Here is a 15266-nt window from a genome sequence, read left to right as displayed (position 1 = left end):
GGAACAAATATAAAAGCATGGAATATTCCCTTCCATATTATGGGAATGTTGATCAGCCTTAATTTGGAATATAAGCAGGAAGAAAATTAAATGGAGAGAGGGGTGTGTGGCAATCTTTGAGCATCACACTCGGGGTCTGCTTTTATAACCGTGGTTAAACAGCAGAACTAACTCTAGCTTCATATGAGCTATTCAAGATTAAATAACCACTAGTGAGATTTATAAACCAACTGCCAACTATTTGGTAGGAAAAAAATGACATGATGTTTACACCAAATTTATTTTGAAGAATTTGTCTCCTGATTTGAGACAATGGAGTTGGTTCTCAACCTTTATTATTCCAGCAGTGACTTCAGAAAAAGTACTTCATTGGCTTTAAAGTGCTTAGGGACTTCTTGATGTGGTGAAATGCACTCTATAAACACAAGTCTTCCTTGATATGAAATAAATAGTAGGCAGTCAATTGCAAACATATATTTTGGCAATGGTGAGGGCAAGAAATGTGTGATGCACCTTCCTTGGTAGTTTTATCAAAAATCTTTCTTTCCTAGGACAATCCCACAGTGGAACAAACTGCCAAAGGTAATAGTCACAGCCCCATCACTTGAAATCTTCAAGACCCAGTTTAGATCTTCGCCCTTTATAAGTGGCACAGTGGTTAGCACCACTGCCTCACAACTCCAGCAACCTGGGTTTGGTTCTGGCTACTGCCTGTGTGGAGTTTGCAAGTTTCCCTGTGACCTGCGTGGGTTTCCTCTGGTTTCCTCCCACGTGCCAAAGACTTGCAGGTTGATAGGTAAATTGACCATTGTATTTTGCCCCCAGTGTCGGTAGGTGGTAGGAGAATTGAGGGAAGGTGGGGATGTGAAAGGGAAATGGGATTAATGTAGGATTAGCATAAATGGATGGTTGATGGTCGGCACAGACTCGGTGGGTTGAAGGGCCTGTTTCAGTGCTGTATCTCTTGATGACTAATATCAGCGGGTCATATCTGCTTTCGCCAGCGCTAATCTCATTGATAGTGTTGGCGGAATGCGGATGTTTACTTGTATCGGCATCACAGATTAAGAAGCAGAATGTGAACTACATCTCCCAGAAGGCTGCGGCAGCTCCAAGGCTGAGCTCAGCTGGCGGGCAGTGTAACAAAGTAACAGCAACAAGAGCGTTAGAACCGAGCCACAACTGGGAAGCCGGAAACAGAGAGCGAGCTCTAAGTCGCTGAGGTAAGAAACTTCTTTTGGATATAATGTTTGAGGTGGCGATGGGTTCGTGTTGATTGTTACTTTTAGATTGTTATTCAGCCTCGGACAGGATCGCTCACTGAGTTCGGCTCAGGAACTCCTTGTAACCAGGACATGTTCTTCACTTGTTTCTGTGCGATCCAGTTACCTGGGACCCAACGCCCCACATTTCAGAAAAGTCGTCTTTCAAAACCCAGTCAAGGGGTGAAAGGGGCGTAAAGTTCAGAGGTTTCTTGATTCCAACTCCCCAGCAACAAATGCAATGCTGCATCTTTAAATTCTCAGATATTCCTTTTCTGGGCAGGTAATTGGAAGCTTTTGTAAATAACCACTTAACGTTTGGAGCCTGAGGAGTTGAACCCTATTTAGAGTCGATTAATGTGCTTAATGGTTACACGGAAGGAGTAAAGGAGCTTCAGACTATTGTAAGTAAGATGCTATCTGAATGACAGCTGTATTAGATCGCACTCTGAGCAAGAAACCAGAAATGGTTGAAATTAATTCCAGAATTTTACAGCACAGAAAGAGGCCAGGATACTATTGACGGTTCAAGAGATCCACTAATGTGTTACCTAGTGGTGTTTGTTCCCAAATTAGAAGGAAACAGGCTAGATAGGCTACATGCTCTTTGCCTGTTCATTATATATATTTTTTTAACTGGCCCCGGAAAAGACGGGTTATTATAAAGAAAAGCGCTTGTAAAATGTACTGCTTTTAAAGTTTGTGAAGTCGACCCCTCCTGTGTTTAGTACCAAAATTTTGAACATTCCATGGAAAACTCTCTCCATCCAAATTGTACAAGCACTCGAGTGTTAGAAAAATCAAAGAACACTAGGTATACGGTTTGCAGAGATTCTTCAGTAAAACTGAAGATCCCTCACAGCCAGTGTCTCACCCAGAGGCATAGTTAAAATTGGAATGCTGCCCACTCAGCCCAGTTTTTCTTTTGACTATGCAACTTATTTAATTGCTTGAAAATTGTTCTTCAAAGTTTCTTAACCTTGAGCACAATCGAGTGAAGGTTCAGAATAGCTAGCATTATATTTTAATGTGCTTGACTGTTTGCTTTCATTGGAATGACTTTTCCTACTCCCAGTACCTCAGGGACTAACCAGTTGGAGGGAATTTTTCAGCAATTTTATGCTTATCCTTATAACCTTCAGTCTGTGACGTAACAAGATATTTATCCAGCTGTTTTGCAAAAGAATTAAGCTTATGTGATATTTAGCCACCAGAATCTAAGTGTAAGTATGATTGATGGCTACTTGCTGCCAGAGAGTTGAGGTGAAGTTTACATTGCTTGTTAAACATTAAAGTACATTCTGCACTTGTCATTTTGATTATGTGGCAATTAAAAAATATATACACATTCACAAAAGTTTGCATGTCATTCATGGAGAGGCTTTGATCTGGAAAATAGCAGCAGAAAGAATAATGGTTTGTCTAGTCTGGCTGCTGGCCAGTTTTTATGCCATTGTAAACTGCGAGTTGACCAATGAAATTGAATTAACAGAACTAGCCAAAAGCAAAGGATTTGTTTTCTTTACGATTTCACAATGCTTGGCTGTACTTGTTTTAACCATGTATATCATATTCAATGCCTTCAGAGCAAACAGTTCTGTAAAAACAATGTTCATGGCAAGAACCATCATTGACAATTGAGAATAAGAAACACTTGAAAACTTCTGATTAATTATAAGTGATTTCAGTGATTACATGTCACCTATCTTTTAATTTGTAATGGTTTTGGCAAAGCAAGCTGGTAGAATATTGCTTTAAAGTCATGCCATAGATTCCCATCAGAGCTGGAAACACAAAATGTTAGGCATAGACCTGGGCATAGCCAATATCTGAAGTGTGCCACTGTAAACATTTGGATTCTTTACTGTTTATTACCCGAAATGCTTTCTTAGCCCTGTGACAACACTTCCAGTTGACAAAAAACCTGCGCATGGTGTGTGGTATAAAATGTAACTTATTCTCTGACGTAGATGTAGTGGATTATTAGTCAAAATCTTGTATGGAGATTGTGTCAGGTCTCAGCTACTTGTGGATTCCAATTCCTTATGACTGGTTTAATCAAAAAGGACACTTGGTTTTAGCCAAGTCTTGTTTCTGCTTTCTGGGGACATGGATAGCATGTTGGGGGGAAGGGTGTGGCATTGTGCAGGGATGGGAATAGGAGGGAGAAGTACAAAATTATCAGTTCCAAACAATGGATTTGGTAACACAAGGAACTACATCTAGACCCAGCTCCTGGCACAGCACTAATCTTACGTAACTGACAAGATGTTAATATAAAACCACAAACTCCTGTTGTCACTTTATCGACTCTTAATCGTCTGGATCTATACACTGTTTGATTTAGAACTTCTTTTTATTCAATAATGAAGCTGATACAGTCTGACTGTAGCATACATATACAGCACACATTGCTATTGTGATAATGCCAGGAGTAAGGTACATATGGGCTGCAGTATAACTGCAATCAACACAACATGTCCAGTAAACCATTGCATTTATATATATATATATATATATATATATATATATATATATATATATATATATAACAGATTTATAAAACTTGAGAGTGAGAATAATCACTGTCAGCATGTGGAACATTCTTGATTGTTTTCTTTAAATCCCAATTTTTTTTCTCTTCCACCTCCCCCTCCCAAATCTTGAAATTTTATCAATTTTGTCTCATCTCCAGAAGGTGCAGAGTTTGCGAGATAGGATTCATGTGTGATAAAGTGACAATAGCCTGACTATATTTTGTATGTGTGTGAGAATATTTGAACCTGATCATGTTCTCAGCAGAGGTCCACCCTCACACTCTCACACATGGATAGTTGTTAACAGATTGTGACTAACTGGCAACTCTAACCCAACTCTGGTACTCAGAACACTGAGGCAAATAGTTGGGATTCCTCACTGCACTAACTGAAATTAAGTAACTCCATAGAGCCTGAAATTGAACCAAGAATCCTCTTAGTCTGATAGAGGACCAAGCTATGTACACTATGAATATATGCATGACCCATCATGGGAAGATGATTTAAAAAAAGGAACTGGAAACCTTAAAATAAAATGCTGGGAACTACATCGCAAGTCTGTTAGCATTTGAGAAGAGAAAGATTAATATTTTCTGTATGGACCCCATGACTCAGCAGGGAAGTTGGGTTGAAATATTAAAAGTTTTTCTTTAAGTTTTGAGTGCTGTTCTGCTTTTGGATTATGTATTGACTTACATCCAATAGTGTGTGAATGTGGTGGATTGAAATGGCCCTTTGCCATCCAAAAGGGAAAATTTGTAACAGATCTAACTAGTTCGTATTCACATGGCCAAAATTAGGCCATAAATGTGAATTTTGGCAGTTACCATACTCTGCATTGTTTTAAATGAACTTATTACCCTTTTAGGAACAACTTTTAAAAGGTCAATTCTTATCTCAAACCAATATTATTGTTTATTAACTATTGCACTGACACCTTAGTTTGTACTGGATACAGACTTCAGCAATTAGCAATTTGTTAAATAGCTGTAATATCTCATTTTAATTGGTTAAGCTCCTTGTCCAATACCGTAAAACGGTTCAGTTCATGGCTCTGACTAATGACTCTGAATCTTCCTGACCCTTGACCTTTGGTAGAAACAGACAATATAACTTCATGTGATGTCTGGTTGTTTTCTGCTTTCATGGTTCTGGAAGGCAGTACCCACAATTCAATTGGGCCATGAATTACTTGTTTGATTGTGGCTTCGTTTTTAGGGTATTAGTTATGCAGAAAGATGTGAATTCAATTGCCCTGTGTTGGCAAAACAAAGCTTACAGGACTGAATCAGCTCAATTGTCCACAGTCCAAAGGAGTGTTGTCTATAATCATTTGTTGTAAAGTCAAACCACAATTACAGATCACTGAGGGGAAGTGCAGTATGTTATTTATTCAGCTGACTTATTCCTTGTGTCAGTCAAATGATATCCAAGCTAACAGTTATTGAAATCAAGAACATTTCTACAAAATAAAGTCAGTGTCCCGTTTGTGTTTTGGTTTTGCCACTTGATACACAATTCCCTGTTGTAGAGGCCTGATGTGTAACCTGCTATCTGTTTCATGTGATGCCACTTTTGAACCAGTTGTTAAGAGGTTCATGAGACCAGCCTGATATTCTTAGCCTGTACTCAGCACTCCTGCAATAGCACAGTTGAGAGTGGTAGCTTTGAGTGTGAACCTATGTGCTGTCACTGTGTGAAACAACATGTTAAGAATGGCAGTGTATCAATGTGTCATATCAGGATTGGTGAACTCAGCATTTCATTGTTACACTCCTACATGTCTTGCTTTATCTAGTTTCATTATCATGACCTTGCATTTCAAATGCAAATTTTTTTTTGTTGCTGCAGTAGAATAGACTGCCCATCAGATCTAGTCCCATATTCTACTTGGGAGAATGGTTCACTTGGTGCTGCATCTTTCAGAAAATGAAGTAAGCAAGCCCTCTGAGAACAGATCTCTGAATAATGTGCATTTACTGAATACAAGTTCTTGACCTGCTCGACTGATGATCAGTGCTTGCACCATACAATATGGGAGAAGTGAATGAAAATAAAAGAACCACTCAGTAATAGCTAGCTGAACTTTGTCAGTAATTCTGTAAGGTGTCTAATTGTGATATTGAACATTGCAGATTTTGCAGTAAATTCCACGCCTATTCTACATTTAGAAGTGATAAAAAAACAGCTAGTAGTTTAGATATTGTATATGAAATTGACAGGCATAATAAAAACAGCAGGTCTATCAAGCCTACCTCATACCCAGACAGCATGAGCATGTATGAATCAGACAATTTTTTCTGTCCAATGCATCTGGAGAATGCTCACTATTTAGGCGCAAAGGACAGGAAAAGGAGTAGGAAACCCCCAACACAAGGTGTTTGCCCCCTTTATATTGCCCAGGGACTTCTGGATTACCCTGTGGGCAATCAGCATGTGCAAGCAAAAAAGGTGAGGCAGGAGGGCATGTAACTGGTCAGTTTTCATTTGCTTACCACCCCCTCCCCTAGTCCCATGGTGGAAGGGTGCACATTTTGAGGGACAGTCAAAAAAAAAACAGAATTAGCGATGGACAGGCAACAAAGACCAGAGAACCAAAGATGATAGGTTCCTTTCGCATTAAGGGTCAGGAGGATAGAGGGCACCATGAGAGGCTTTATTGCAGCTGCTTTTGAATGCCAGAAAACATTGCTGCTGCTGCTGTGTCACAGAAACTTCCAGGCCTGTTTGAAGAAAACACTGAGACTAGGATGCTTTGTTGGAGACTATTTATTGCTTGCCACAGAGCTTATTATACCACTCCTAACACTCCCCAGCCAGTGCTGGCTGGCTGTTTAGTTCATTGTACTCAGATGATATATAAACACCCAAGACCTGTTCGTTCACCCTATTACCTTCAACAACTAGGCTTTTAACATCCATCAACAGAACTTAGACGCAAATTTAAAGGCACGACAGTTTTCAAAATTTCACTTTGTTCCAATATTTCTTTTATACTCAAGATAAATCCTCAACCTCTTTTCCGTGACACTTTTTATGGAATGGACATTGTCCCAGAGAGAATGGTTATCTATATAACATTCTAAAAGAATTTTTCTCCAATTGCCCCTTATACAAGAGTTCTTTTTAAAAATACTCAAATACATATCTATCACTTCTACCAGTGCAAGTGTCTCAGCAGCTAAGGTGCATTTAACTATCTTCTTTATTTTCTTCAATTCCCAGGATAATGGGCAACATTTATCATTTCTTCCCACCAAAAATATAATGAACCCTGCTGTGTTTGAACAACCATCAGGAAGATTAGCACGTGAAGCATCACTAAAAGTGACTAATTTAATTTCTTCTGGGTCACCCAAGGCTGGAACCTGGAGAGTACATTTGTCTGAACTCAATTTCTTCAATGTCTATTTGCTTTCAGCACTTCCCCAACAGTAGCATGTTTCAGCATGGTGCTCAATTCTAATACATCATAGTAAGCATCCAGCCTAATTTGTGTGCACAACCAGTTTAATTGCCCAATTAAGCTCTTCCTTGGTTGCAGAGTCTTCCTTTTGGAGCATCTGACCCAATTTCAGGATCCTATTAACATTCTCTAGGTAAGACTGTTGATTTAGGGTTACTCCCAACTTAGTCTGCCGAATGTCCAATCCTATATATTTAAAAGCTCCAGAAGCTTTACTTCCAATTTTAAAATCCTTTATAACTTTATCTACAACAAATTTCTCAAATCCCCACAGGAAATAGTCTGCATGCATCAAGAAAATGCCCACTAGTTTTTTTTTTCCATAGTACCAATAAAACTTTGGAACTGCGTTTAGGTGAATACAACCAGCTTTTTGTAGGATGGACCGAATTGAAGAATACCACACCCTGGATGCATCATTTAGCCTCCATAATTTCCCCTCTAATTATTTATTTAGAGATACAGTACTGAAACAGGCCCTTCAGCCCACTGAGCCGACCATCAACCACCCATTTATACTAATCCTTCATTAATCCCATATTCCTACCACATCCCCACCCACCTACACTAGGGGCAATTTACAATGGCCAATTTACCTATCAACCTGCAAGTCTTTGGCTGTGGGAGGAAACTAGAGCACCCGGCGAAAACCCACGCAGTCACAGAGAGAACTTGCAAATTCCGCACAGGCAGTACCCAGAATTGAACCCGGGTCGCTGGAGCTGTGAGGCTGCGGTGCTAACCACTGCGCCACTGTGCTATCTCCAGCTTCTTTTTGTGGCTTTAAAAATACTTCTCTTTGAAATTTCTCTCCTTGCAAAAATGCTGCTTTGATGTCAATGGACTTACATTCTCATGAGTATGTTGCTAAAAGGGCTAGGATAATCCTCAAACTTACTTTTCCTGCTGTTGGGGTGTCTACTCGAACTTCTTGGTTGCCTAGTCATTCCTCAAATCCCCAAGTCTGGCCTTGGCTTTATACAAACCATCAGGAAGTACTTTCTCTGTCCATATCCATCTATGGGACAACCTTCGGCCCATCGTGTCTGTGCTGGCCATCAAGCACCTACCTATTCTAATCCCATTTTCCAGCACTTGGCCCTATGCCTTGTTTGCGATGGTGTTTCAAGTGCTCATCTAAAAAAAAAATTTCTTAAATGTTGTGAGGGTTCCTGCCTCTACCACCCCTTCAGGCAGTGTGTTCCAGATTCCAACCACCCTCTAGGTGAAATAATTTTTCCTCTAAACCTCCTGTCCCTTACCTTAAATCTATGCCCCCTGGTTATTGACCCCTCCGCTATGGGAAAAAGTTTCTTCCTATCTAACCTATCAATGCCCCTCATAATTTTGTATACACAGTGGCGCAGTGGTTAGCACCGCAGCCTCACAGCTCCAGGGACCTGGGTTCGATTCCGGGTACTGCCTGTGTGGAGTTTGCAAGTTCTCCCTGTGTCTGCGTGGGTTTTCTCCGGGTGCTCCGGTTTCCTCCCACAAGCCAAAAGACTTGCAGGTTGATAGGTAAATTGGCCATTATAAATTGTCACTAGTATAGGTAGGTGGTAGGGAAATATAGGGACAGGTGGGGATGTTTGGTAGGAATATGGGATTAGTGTAGGATTAGTATAAATGGGTGGTTGATGGTCGGCACAGACTCGGTGGGCCGAAGGGCCTGTTTCAGTGCTGTATCTCTAATCTAATCTAATCATGTCCCCCCTCAGCCTTCCCTGCTGTAAGGAAAACAACCTTAGCCTTTTCCGTCTCTCTTCATAGCTGAAACGCTCCAGCCCAGGCAACATCCTGGTGAATCTCCTGTACACCCTCTCCAGTGCAATCACCTCCTTCCTATAGTGTGGTGACCAGAAATGTACACAGTACTCCAGCTGTGACCTAACTAACGTTTTACACAGCTCCATCATAACCTCCCTGCTCTTATATTCTATGCCTCTGCTAATAAAGGCAAGTATCCCATATGCCTTCCTAACCACCTTATCTACCTGTGCTGCTGCCTTCAGTGATCTATGGACCAGTACAACAAGGTCTCTCTGGCCTTCTGTACTTCCTATGGTCCTATCATTCCATTGTATATTCCCTTGCCTTGTTAGTCCTCCCAAAATGCATCACTTCACACTTCTCAGGATTAAATTCCACTTGCTGCTGCTCTGCCCTCTTACCAGCCCATCTATATCGTCCTGCAAACTAAGGCTTTCCTCCTCACTATTTACGACACCACCAATTTTCATGTCATCCGCGAACTTACTGATCATACCTCCTATATTCACATCTAAACCATTAATGTACACTACAAACAGCAAGGGTCCCAGCACTGATCCCTGTGGTACACCACTGGTCACAGGCTTCCACTAGCAGTAACAACCCTTAACCATCCCCCTCTGCCTCCTGCACTAAGCCAATTTTGGATCCAATTTGCCAAATTGCCCTGGATCCCATGGGCTCTTACCTTCTTAACCAATCTTCCACGTTGGACCTTATCAAAAGCCTTACTGAAGTCCATGTAGACTACATCAACTGCTCTACCCTCATCTACACATCTGGTCACCTCGTCAAAAAATTCAATCAAGTTAGTTAGACACGATCTCCCCCTGAAAAATCCATGCTGACTATCCCTGATTAATCCCTGCCTCTCCAAGTGGAAATTAATCCTGTCCCTCAGAAATTTTTCTAATAGTTTCCCAACCACTGATGTTAGACTCACCAGCCTGTAATTACCTGGTTTATCCCTGCTACCCTTCTTGAATAATGGTACCACATTTGCTGTCCTCCAGTCCTCTGGTACCTCTCCTGTGGCCAGAGAGGATTTGAAAATTTGTGTCAAAGCCCCTGCTATCTCCTCCCTTGCCTCACATAGCAACCTGGCATACATCTCACCTGGGCCTGGGGATTTATCCACTTTTAAGTCCACTAAAACAGCTCATACTTCCTCCCTTTCAATACTAATTTGTTCAAGTATATCACAATCCCTTTCCCTGATCTCTACACCTACATCGTTCTTCTCCATAGTGAACACAGATGCAAAGTAATCATTGAAAACCTCACCTATATCCTCCGACTCCACGCACAGATTGCCACTTTGGTCCCGAATGGACCCTACTCTTTCTCTGCTTATCCTCTTGCCCTTAATATACTTATAAAATGCCTTAGGATTTTCCTTTATCTTGCCCGCCAGTGTTTTTTCATGTCCCCTCTTAGCTCTCCTAATTACTTTAAGTACCCCCCTACATTTTCTACACTCCTCTAGGGCCTCTGCTGTTTTCAGCGCTTTGAATCTGCCATAAGCCTCCTTTTTTTTTTCCTGATGCAATCCTCCATATCCCTTGACAACCAGGAATCCCTGGACTTGTTGGTCCTACCCTTCAACTTAACAGGTACATGTTGGCACTGAACTCTCACTATTTCCTCTTTGAATAACTCCCACTGGTCTGATGTAGACTTTCCTACAAGTAGCTTCTCCCAGTCCACTTTGGCCAGATCCTGTTTTATCATACTGAAATCGGCTTTCCACCCCAATTCAGTACCTTTATTTCCGGTCTGTCTTTGCCCTTTTCCATAACTACCTTAAATCTTCGAGTTATGGTCATTATCCCTGAAATGCTCCCCCAATGTTACTTCTACCACTTGTCCAGCTTTATTCCCTAGGATTAGGTCCAGTATTGCCCTTTCTCTTGTAGGACTTTCTACGTACTGGCTCAAAAAGCTCTCCAGTATGCATTTTAAGAATTCCGCCCCCTTTAAGCCTTTTGCACTAAGACTATCCCAGTTGATATTGGGGAAGTTGAAATCCCCTACTATTATTACCCTATTACTTTTACATCTCTCTGAGATTTGCCTACATATCTGTTCCTCTATCTTTCCCTGACTGTTTGGAGGCCTCTGGTACACTCCCAGCCAAGTGATTGTCCCCTTTTTGTTTTTAACTTCTACCCATATGGTCTCATTTGAGGAACCTTCTACGATGTCATCCCTCCTTACTGCAGTAATTGACACCTTGATCAACAGTGCAATGCCACCTCCTCTTTTACCCCCTCCCCTGTCATGCCTGAAGATTCTATACCCTGGAATATTGAACTGCTAGTCCTGCTCCTCCCTCAATCATGTCTGTGTGATAGCAATAATATCATAATCCCATGTGCTAATCAACGCCCTCAATTCATCTGCCTTACTAGTAAGAATTCTTGCATTAAAATAGATAAAATTCAGCATTGCATTTTGCACTTGTGCCTTTTTAATAGGTCGATATTTGCTCTGCCTTCCAGACTGACTCTATTTCTCTTTATATATTTGACTGTGCATCACCCCCTACTGTAACTCCACTCTGTATCCCATCCCCCTGCCAAATTAGTTTAACCACCCACCCCCAACAGCACTAGCAAACCTCCCAGCAAGGATGTTGATCCTGTTGGTTCAGGTGCAACCTGTCCAATTTGTCCCACCTTTGCCAGAAACAGTCCCAGTGATCCAGGAAACTAAAGCCCTCCCTCCTGCACCATCTCCTCAGCCACGTATTCATCTGTTCTATCCTGCAATTCTTAAACTCGCTAGCATGTGGCAGCAGGACTAATCCAGAGATTACAACCTTTGAGGTCCTGCTTTTTAATCTGCTACCTAGCTCCCTAAATTCTTGTTTCAGGACCCCATCCCTCTTTCTACCTATGTCGTTGGTACCAATGTGTACCATGACCTCTGACTGTTCACCCTTCCCCTTCAGAATGTCCTGCAGCCACTCTGTGAAATCCTTGACCCTAGAACCAGGGAGGCAACATACCATCCTGGAGTCACGTTTGTGGCCACAGAATTGCCTATCTGTACCCCTTACGATAGAATCTCCTATCACTATAGCTCTCCCATTCCTTTTCCTCCCCTCCTGTGCAGCTGAGCCTCCCGTGGTGCCAACTTCTTCATAATAATCACCAGTCAGTGCAGTTGGCTCTTTATATATACATCTGAGTACAATTACCTAATAAACGCCCAGCACCAAATCACCCTTTTACCTTCAACCACTAGGTATTTAACATCCATTAACAGAACTTCTTGGACACTATCCTGCTGCTGTTGCTGCTGCCAGCTTCTCAGGATTGCAGTAGGAGTTGTTCCTTTTTTTTTCGGGTCTAAGGCCTTGCCAAGGCTGAGTCTGTGCCTGGAGCGTTGTAGGTCTTTGCTATTAACCTGAGCCAACAAATACAGACAGATTCACATTAAAGAGACAGAACATGCTTTGGGTGCTCTCTGACTGCCTAGTACTCGGGCACAGAGTGGAACAAAAGAATTGACCCTGTAGTGTCCAGCATTCTAGCTAATACACGCTAAGGAAAGCTTAATTCCTTGATGCACATGAGGGAAAGTATATGGATAAATTGCTGGCTATCAGATGGATCATGATTCTTTCCCATATGAAACAGCAAGTAATTTTTTGGCCTTAATATTGTCTTAAGTTGTAATTGAGCTTCTGTAGTGTGAATATATGTCTGGCACATGACCGTATTAGTCTGAAAGCTGATTTTTTATTTATTTTTTTGCTGCAAACACTGACAACATCTGAAATAAGTATTGGCTGATATAGGAAGTGGCTTCCACAACCCTTAAGAGGACATGATTAACTTTAAAGCTGAACTCCTGCAGCTTTTAACTCAGGGAAAGGATTAGAATATTAAAATCAGTAAATATTTTGTCAATACTACAACTTTACAGCACACAAAGCACTCATTCAGTCCATTGTGTCTGATAGCTCCTGCCTAGACCTATCCAAAAGTAATCCATTGCCCTGTTTTGTTAACGTAGCCCTGTTATCTTCCTCTGGTTCAAATGTTTATTTCCTTTGAATGATATCAACTGCTCCCTGTGGCTTTGCAGTCTATGCGCCAACAACCACCTGTGTAAAGATATTTCTCATAACCTTTCTCCTTATTATCGTAGCGCTTATTTAAATTGATGACCCCTCTTCCACCAAAAGAAACAATATTTCCCTATTCACTATCAAAACTCTTCAAAATGTTTTAAAAACTTGATTAATTTCCACAAAACCTTCTCTGCTCAACAGGAAATAGTTGCTGTATTTCAAGTCCTTCTTGATGACAATAGTGTCTCAACTTGATATCAGCATGGTGAATCTGTGCTATATACTCAATGGCTTTAATTTCCTTTGCATAGTTTTGAGCCCTGCATCTCACACAGTATTCTATCATTACCTCAGCTTTGTGCCCTTATTTGTAAAACCCAAAATGTCATTTGATATATACTCATTTAAAAAGTTCCATTTCACATATTTTCTTTTACAATTTTGTTTGTGCCTATTTTCCAAATGTTCCCATTTGCAGAATGCACCAAATTCTACTTAACTAAGAATGATTGTGTATCAACATTGTTGCTCTTATTCATATTTAACGTATTCTGTTAACAGCTTCTCGTTCATATGAATAAAGCAGATTAAAGGCTGGCTCGGGTCGACAAAAAAAAACCCTGACCTGAGGCCGGCAGAACCACATCTGACCCAAGGCTGACCCAGCCCGAGTCCTTCCATTTGTTCCCACGCCCGACCTGACCCGACCCGATCATCAGTTAACTTACCTTCCATTTTTCACTTTCTTGCTGATCTGCACAAACTTAAAACAACTGTAACAAAACCACCTTTCTAGTCCAAAAATTAAATCAACATTGGAGCCACTTACCTGTGGTAGAGCATGTCCGACCCGAGCCCGAATGCCGGACCCGGCAGTGTAACCTGAGCCGACCTGAACCCAACACGTCGTCAGGTTCGGGTTGGTAGCCGGCCTTTAAAGCAGATCTGCTGAATAATAATCTGGCCCTGCCAGTCTGCTCTGCCATTTAATGAGATCATTGTTGATCTTTGACCGCAACTTGATCATAGCCTTGAATATACTCAATGACTGAGAACACAAAACCTTCTGGGATAGAAAACTCCAAAGATTCACAATCCTCCGAGTGACTAAATTTCTTCTCATCGAAGTCCCAGAAATGGCCGACTCCTTATCCTGAGAATATGCCCTGTAGTTCCAGTCTCTCCAGCCAGGGGAAACAGCCTCTCAAAATCTTACCACTTTCAATGAAATCACCTCTCATTCTTTTGAATTCCAGAGTTTAGGCCCATTCTATTCAATCTCTCTCTGTAGGACAACACTCTCATCCCAGGAATTGATCTCTGATGTCATATCCACAAAACATAAAATGGATCAAAGGTTATGCATTTTACAATGGTTCAATTTGATCAGGAAATCAGATGTGATGGACATGGTTTGCTGTCATTGATAATATCACACTTAATATTGTTGCGAAGGGTTTAACCAAAAAAAAAAGCTCTCGTTATCACTGTCCACTGAGAGCCCATCTGTAATCTGTGGAGGGTTTAATGCTGTTTGAAACGTGTAATGATATCGAGTACTGGCCAGTTGGAGCTTTGTTGGTATCGAGTACGAAGCTCTGAATGATTTTGACAGTGTTATGAGTTGTGGATCGGGTTTCTGCGATTATACTGCAGCATTGAAGCACAATATAATGTGATAGTGAGTCCTTGGGTAGCCAAAGAGAAAACAGCAACTTTGGGCCTTAGGAGGAAATAACATCCTATTTTAAATCCGATTAGCCTTTACTAGTTTGCTAATGCACTGATCATGTTCAAATAATTTTGATAAACAATCCAGAGATAGGAAAAGTGCTGAAAGGGTTAATGCAGCTGCATCAACATTCCATTCATATTGTGCAGCAGGATATCAGGTTGAGAAGTCACGCCTCTGCAAAAAGGAATGATATTTTCAACTTGCTGGCCATCATTTGTACATACTATCAAAAATCTGCAGATGGTAAGCATATTTTGTTTTGTCAGGGGACCTCCAGGATAAGGACTCGATAGTGTTTTGTTAAAAAATATTTCCTAAAAAGAAGTCTGCCCAGTGGGCTAAGATAAAATCTTTTGTAAACAATCACTCTTTTTTGTAATTTTACAAAACCTCTAGTTTTATTGTGCCTCTGCAC

At 41.0% G+C, this 15266-nt stretch overlaps 1 protein-coding gene across 3 annotated transcripts in view; it reads left to right on the top strand.

Annotated features, from left to right (window-relative positions):
* The first annotated feature begins 1067 nt into the window (after positions 1-1067).
* The window catches only part of LOC137384367 (transmembrane channel-like protein 6), a 112211-nt gene continuing 98012 nt past the window's right edge, over positions 1068-15266 (top strand). For 2 of the 3 annotated variants that reach the window (XM_068058301.1, XM_068058302.1), the window contains exon 1: positions 1068-1223. The gene's annotated coding sequence lies outside the window, so the exon portion shown is untranslated. Of the gene's footprint in view, positions 1224-1270; positions 1546-15266 lie in introns of those variants that run through there. The other variant, XM_068058304.1, reaches the window with a different exon arrangement.

This window comes from Heterodontus francisci, chromosome 26 (genome assembly GCF_036365525.1).
Source record: "Heterodontus francisci isolate sHetFra1 chromosome 26, sHetFra1.hap1, whole genome shotgun sequence".
Classification (NCBI taxonomy): Eukaryota; Metazoa; Chordata; class Chondrichthyes; order Heterodontiformes; family Heterodontidae; genus Heterodontus; species Heterodontus francisci.
Note: the sequence above shows the minus strand (reverse complement) of the source record. Positions and strands in the feature narration are given on the sequence as shown.